The sequence below is a fragment of the Geotrypetes seraphini genome, chromosome 5, assembly GCF_902459505.1.
Source record: "Geotrypetes seraphini chromosome 5, aGeoSer1.1, whole genome shotgun sequence".
Classification (NCBI taxonomy): domain Eukaryota; kingdom Metazoa; phylum Chordata; class Amphibia; order Gymnophiona; family Dermophiidae; genus Geotrypetes; species Geotrypetes seraphini.
This window is the reverse complement of record NC_047088.1, coordinates 133,447,964-133,455,267: the sequence shown is the minus strand read 5'-3', so window position 1 is coordinate 133,455,267 and position 7,304 is coordinate 133,447,964.

Below are 7,304 nucleotides of genomic sequence, written 5' to 3'. Positions count from 1 at the left end.
TGCGTCGGAAGCCTTCTCCGACGTAGGTGCGGCTCGTGAGAGGAGCCGCCGCTGCACCTTTAAACTTAAAAATAAACTTTGACTGGTAGTGCCGTTTTTCCTGGATGTTGTAAACTTCGGGGGTCTGCGACAGAGGGAACTTTGTAAGCGCCATAGACTATGGGGTCTGTGATAGAGGGAACTTTGTAAGCGCGCTTGCGCATTCTTGCCAGCCACACACCTACAGACCAGAGATCAGGGAACACGCCAGTAAGAGTGCGCATGCGCGCTTAGCATTTTATTATTATAGATATAGAGTAAACATAAATAATCATCCTCAGAAAATCAGCAATCAGGGAAAATCAATGTTTAGAAAAGGCTTTTACAAACAATTGTGTTTTGAGTAGTTTCCTAAATGCAACTATATTATCACATTTCTGTATCTGTCCCACAAGTGAGTTCCACAATTTTACCCCTGCACAACAAAAGGTCATTGCGCTGGTTTCTTTATGTTTTGGGGAGACATTCGCCTTTAACAGTGCTGAATTTTCGGCGCGCAATGATCTTTTCGGTTGGTAATTAGCCATCTTACTCTTGAAGAGTTCAGGGATCGTTCCGTACAGGAATCGATGACAAATCATCACTGCTTTGTACTGGATTCTGAATACAACTGGCAGCTAGTGTAATTGTTGTAGGTAAGGTGGGATGTGAACATATTTTGACATTCCTGTTATAAATCTAGCCACTAGTGCTGCCCGATTCAGGAAAAAAAATTTCGATTCGAATCAGCCTACTGAATTGGTTTTTCGATTTGATTCGATTTTCCCGCCCAATTGGGTGTTTTTTGGGGTTTTTTTTCAAACATCCTAGTGGGTTTATTTTCTAGCCTCTTCACCCCTTTTCTAGCCTCTTCGCCCCCTTTGCCTTCTCCTAACCACACTGGCGCTGTGGTATAAACAAAATAAACAAACAAAAAAGACTTTTCCTCTCTCTCTTAAATCCTAGCTCACATTTGCAGTCTAACCAACTCTGGCAGGATACATGTTTCAAATCTGACATATTGTAATCACAAAAGGGAAAATATAATTAGTTTTTCTATCTTTTGTTGTCTGGTCATTCAAATCTTGTTGGTCCCAGGCTCTGGTTGTCATCTGATAACTTGCTTGCCAGGGTCTTCTTCTTTCTCCGTTCTAACCATCCATCTGCCATCTCTGTCCTCCCCTTCCATTTCCCTTCCCTCCCATGGAGGTCTGGCATCTTTCTTTTTTTTTGTCTCCATCCACAGATCCATCTTTTCTTAACTACCCTTTCATCCAGCATCTCTCTCTCCTTCCCCACCACCCCAGGGTCCACCATCTCTCCCTTTCTTTTCCCAACTACCCTCCTATCCAGTATCTCTATCCCCCCTCCACACCATCCCTTATGCCCAACTTCTCTCCCTTTCTGTTCCTTCCCTCCCTAAATCCCATTGTCCATCATCTCTCTTCCTCTCCTCTATTTTCAGACCCATTATTTCTTCCCCCCCCCAAGTCCGGCATATGCACGTCTCTTTGAACCCCCCTTCCCTCCCTCCCTCCCTCCATGTACTTCTACACCAGGGCCCCCCTCTCCTGGTCTGTCCCCCCCTCGAAGGCCTACATCTCCCTGAAGACTTGCCTGTCTGCCTGTCCCCCCTGAAGGCCTGTCCGCCCCCTTTAAAGGCCTGCATCCCCCCAGAAGGCCTGCCTGCCTGTCTCCCCCTTTGAAGGCCTGCATCCCCCCCGAAGGCCTGCCTGTCCCCCCTGTAGGCCTGTCCCCCCCTTTGAAGGCCTGCATCCCCCTGAAGGCCTGCCTGTCCCCCATGAAGGCCTGTCTTCCCCTTTTGAAGGCCTGCATCCCCCCGAAGGCCTGCCTGCCTGTCCTCCCCTTTGAAGGCCTGTATCCCCCCCCCCGAAGGCCTGCCTGCCTGCCTGTCCCTACCCCCTTCGAAGGCTTGCCTGCCTATCTCCTCTGAAGGCCTGTACCCCTTCCCCCGGAAGGCTGCACCCCCCCTGATGGACTACACCCCCTCCAGAATGCCTGCTGTTCCCTTGGCCTCCAGAATCAATCTCCATAACTTCAGCAGCCTGTAATAAGATTGCTGGTGCTAGCGATCTTTGAAAGATGCTGAATGGCTTCGGAGCATCTTCTCTCTACCTTGGTCCCGCCCCTTCTCTGATGTCAGAGATTGATTCTGGAGGCCAGGGGGAAGAAGGAGAGCACAGCAGCGGGTAAGCCACTTCCCGACTGACCCTCCCCACTCGCCCTCTAAAGCAGGAGCGGCAGGCCAGCAAAAGGCAACGCTGCCACTCCTGCTTTAGAGGGCAAGTGGGGAGGGTCAGTCAATGAATCGAGAGGCCGATTTTTTGGCGGGGTAAATCGATTCACCCGAAATGAATCGGTGAATCGATTTGAATCGTGAATCAGGCAGCACTACTAGCCACTGCGTTTTGCACCACTTGCAATGCCCTGCACCTCGTTTTAGTTATTCCAAGGTACAGGGCATTGCAATAGTCAAGCCTCGACAAGACCACTGTCTGTACAACAGTATGAAAGTCAAAAGATGATAACATTGGTTTTACTCGATACAATAAATGTATCTTTGCAAAACATGCTTTTACTGTTTTGGCCACTTGACAGTACATTGTAAGGCCTTGGTCAGGTCTTACTCCTATAATTGTCATTAACTCTCGCACTGGAAATACTTCATTTATCTAAAAACCTTAGCATGGCTTTGTAAAGGATGGGGATGGTTGCCTAACTTTTCATAATTGAGGGTTTAACTAAATAGGGTTTCTTTAGTTCAGAAGTGCATATCATACCAAACCGGTGCTTTGGTTTTATTTTTTCTAGCAAAACTTGTTTGTGGTAGGAAAGGATTATTATTATTATTTTTTTTTTTTTAACTTTATTGATTTTCAAATTTTGACAGTGCAATACAATTAATGAACATAAATACTACATAAAACGCACTATTAATTACACAAGTAATATATAAAACAATCATTTTCTCTCACCCTCCTCCCAATTATTAATTCAATAAGACATATTATGTGATTACATTATTATAAATAAGTAATTTTAATTCTCAAAATACATTTCCTTACCCCCCCCCCCCGACCCTGGATGTTTAAGAAAAAACTAAGAAAAGGAAAGATACATGACCATTATTGCGATGCAACAAATGCAGTCAATGGACTCCACACTTTATTAAATTAATTACTAGACTCCAAACGTTCCGCATTCATTCTCTCATATTTATATGTGGTACACACATTTGCCCACCAAAAAGTGTAATTAATTCTGTCACGGTTCTTCCAATTATGTGTGACCATTTGAATAGCTATTCCCGTCATGATCAAGAAAAGACGGCTTTTATATTTATCCAAAGTAGGCTTAATGTGTAGTAACGTACCACAGCTTCATAGGTTAAGGGAATAGATGACTCAAGAATAAAATTTATTTGTCCCCAAATTGACCTCCAGAAACTAAGGGGCCCTTTTATCAAGCCACGCTAGCGTGGTTAGCGTGTCAGACGTTTCATCACACGCTAACCCCCGTGGCCGGCTAAAAAACTAATGCCTGCTCAATGCAGGCATTAGCGGCTAGTGCAGCAGGGGGTTTAACGTGCGGTATTACGTGCGTTAAACCCCTACCGCAGCTTGATAAAAGGACCCCTAAGTATCAATGGACAAAAATATAACAGATGATGCAGAGTCCCTATATTAATATGGCAATGCCATCATCTATTAGATTTAGAATTGTCTATTTTTTTGTAGTCTATTCAGAGTGGATTACCTGAATGGAAAAACTTTAAAACGTATTATAGCTTGCAGATCCTTTGCTACCAGACAGATTTAGTAGGGCATCAGGCCGCCCAGTGGTACAAATTAATTTCTGAATTTTTAAATAAGAAGTAGAGAATGACACGGTGGCGGTTTACCCACGGCCACCGCGTTTAGCCGCGGGTAACCCGACAAAATGGGGAATGAAAACTAGAAGTCGCTGCGGGGACGGGGACAAGGCCATTCACCGCCCCGTGGAGGGGTGAATGGTCTTGTTCCCGCAGTGAGGCATGAAGGATCGCGCGGTCCCGCAGCCCACACCCGCCTGCCCAATCGATCCTAGTGTTTAGCCAGCTCTCTCCCTTCTCCTCACCTTAGTTTGTAGGTTTTCTTTTTTGGCGACCTGCACACTATCAAAGAGCCACGCACCCGCTGCTGCTCAGTTTCGATCTTCTGCTCTGACGCAACCGGAAACAGGAAGTTGCAGCAGAGCAGAAGATTGAACACTGAGCAGCCGCACGTGCGCGGCTCTTTGGGAAAGCGTGCAGGTTGCCGAAAAAGAAAGCCTGCAAACTAAGGTGAGGAGAAGGGAGAGAGCTGGCTAAACACTAGGATCGATTGGGCAGGCGGGTGGGGGCTGCGGGGACCGTGCGATCGCCCATGTTCCCGGCTCAAACTGGAAGGAGGGAGTGAAAGGGAAAAGGATTCTGGGCCAAGGGGATGAAGATAGAAAGAAAAACCCACAGTAGGAAAGAAAGGGAAGGACAGGCAGGTGAGCCAGATGCTAGAAGCAGGGGGGGGGGGAGGAAGAAAGAGGGAAAAAAGCTAGATGGGGTTGAAAAGAAGAGACACACTGGTATGGAAGAGGAAGATAGGGGAAATCTGGACACAGGAAGGTAACAGAAAGGGGAAATTATGTGCATGGGGCATAGGGACAGAGACATAAAGGGGACATGCCATGGGGATGGTATATGGACACAGGGGGGGGGCAATGGCAGATACATAGGGGAGATATTAGAAATGGGGAAAATAGGAGCACAGAAGTGAGATGGTTTGTGGGGATGGGACAGGGACCGAGCTCGCAGGCTCCAGTGGCTTGCACAAATTACACTGTAACGTGCAATGAAAATAAGAGGGAGGAAGGTAGATAGATAGGCCACGCGAGAGGAGCTGAAGGGTGGTAGAAAGGAACAGATGGTAAAGGAGGGAGGGAAGGGTGGTGGTGGAAATTAATAAGACAGACATTGAAGGAGGGTGGAGAGGAACAGACCCTGAAGGGAAATGTGGAAGACAGAGTGGGAAGAAGACAGATGCCAGACTATGGGGGAGCAGAGGGAAGAAGATGGGTGCTAGACCAATTGGGGGGGGGGGTGAAGGGAGAGGCACAATAACAGCAAATGGAAGACTCAGAGAGAAGACACACAGTGGATGGAAGGAATTGAATGAGAAGATGTGGAAAGCAGAAACCAGACAACAAAGGTAGAAAAAAAAATTATATTTATTTATTTATTTTTTGCTTTAGGATAAAGTAGTATATTAGTTGTGTTGATTAAAATTTATAAACAAAGCCCTGCCAGCTGAACATCTCTTTCTCTAGTTCAGCAGCCAGATCTTTGATTTATAAGAAAGGAATAAGCTAAATATTACAGTACTAAGGCTTATATGGATGCAGCGGGGACGGTGACGGGGCGGTGAATGGGATGGCGATGGCGGTGACAGGGCGGTGAAGGGAACGGCGGTGACGGGGCGGTGCAGAGGATGGTGGGACGGGGCGGGTGACGGGGACAGATTTTTTCCCTGTGTCATTCTCTAATAAGAAGCCAAAAAATAGGCTTAGAGATATTTGGAGCATCGAGATAAAACAGTATATTTCTGTATGTCGTTGGCCTCGAATTTGGACTTGGAGGTTGAAATGTACAGCGTCAGCATCTATGAGACAAACATGGTTATTTTTATTGCATAGGATTTTTTGGACCCCAGTTCGATTACAAAAAATAGGATTATTATTTTCTAACAGTTATATTTTGTAACAAATCTGCTTATGAGAAATATTGTCATACATGCCACTGTATTTATCATGCTTCATAAAATCATATTTTTTTCAGAAACAGTTCTGTCAATTTTTCTTATTTCTAGCCAATAATCCAAACCTGGGACAGAAGAGGTAAATATTTCTCTTAGGCTACATGCAAATACTTATTTATAAATTATCTGGAAATTGGAACGACGAATGAGGTGATTAAATTTGCAGATGACACTAAACTGTTCAAAGTTGTTAAAATGCATGCGGATTGTGAAAAATTGCAGGCAGCCCTTAGGAAATTGGAAGACTGGGTGTCCAAATGGCAGATGAAATTTAACATGGACAAATGCAAAGTGATGCACATTGGGAAGAATAACCTGAATCACAGTTACCAGATACTAGGGTCCACCTTGGGGATTAGCACCCAAGAAAAATATCTAGGTATCATCGTAGACAATAGGATGAAACTTTCCACCTAATGTGCGGTGGCGGCCAAGAAGGCAAACAAGATGCTAGGAATTATTTAAAAAAGGGATGGTTAACAAGACTAAGAATGTTATAATGCCCCTGTATTGCTCCGTGGTGTGATCTCATCTGGAGAATTGCATTCAATTCTGGTCACCTTATCTCAAGAAAGATATAGTAGTGCTAGAAAAGGTTCAGAGAAGAACGACCAAAGAACTCCTCCCATATGAAGAAAGACTAAAATGATTAGGGCTCTTCAGCTTGGAAAATAGACAGCTGAGGGGAGATATGATTGAAGTGTACAAAATCCTGAGTGGAGTAGAATGAGTACAAGTGGATCAATTTTTCACTCCATCAAAAATTACAAACACTAGGGGACATTTGATTAAGTTACAGGGAAATACTTTTAAAACCAATAGGAGGAAATTTTTTTTCACTCAGAGAATAGTTAAGCTCTGGAACACAGATGTGATAAGAGCGGATAGTGTAGCTGGTTTTAAGAAAGGTTTGGACAAGTTCCTGGAGGAAAAGTCCATAGTTATTGAGAAAGACATGGGGGGAAGCCACTGCTTGCCCTGCATTGGTAGCATGGAATATTGCTACACCTTGGGTTCTGGCCAGGTACTAGTGATCTGGATTGGCCACTGTGAGAACGGGCTACTGGGCTTGATGGACTATTGGTCTGGCCCAGTAAGACTATTCTTATGTTCTTAAATTTATCTACAGTGGGACTTCTTGGCTAGGAAGGTTTTAGGGTATTTCTGGAGGGCAGTGGGCTGGGAAAGGGGAGCGACTGCTTTTTTTCCCTGCAGTGGCCTTTTTAAGATACAAGGGGTTGCTGAAAAGTTATCAGCCCAACCAACTTCCTAAATTCTGAGCATTATTTTGCCACTGTAGCTGAAAAGAGTGTTATTTTATGTTGCAAAGTGCCAATTTGCAGAATCGTAATGCTATCTTTTGACATTGTTTCAGATCATCGATTGAACCATGTCAATAAAAAGTGTAAAATGTTTAAGTGTGGAATGCCAAGCTGT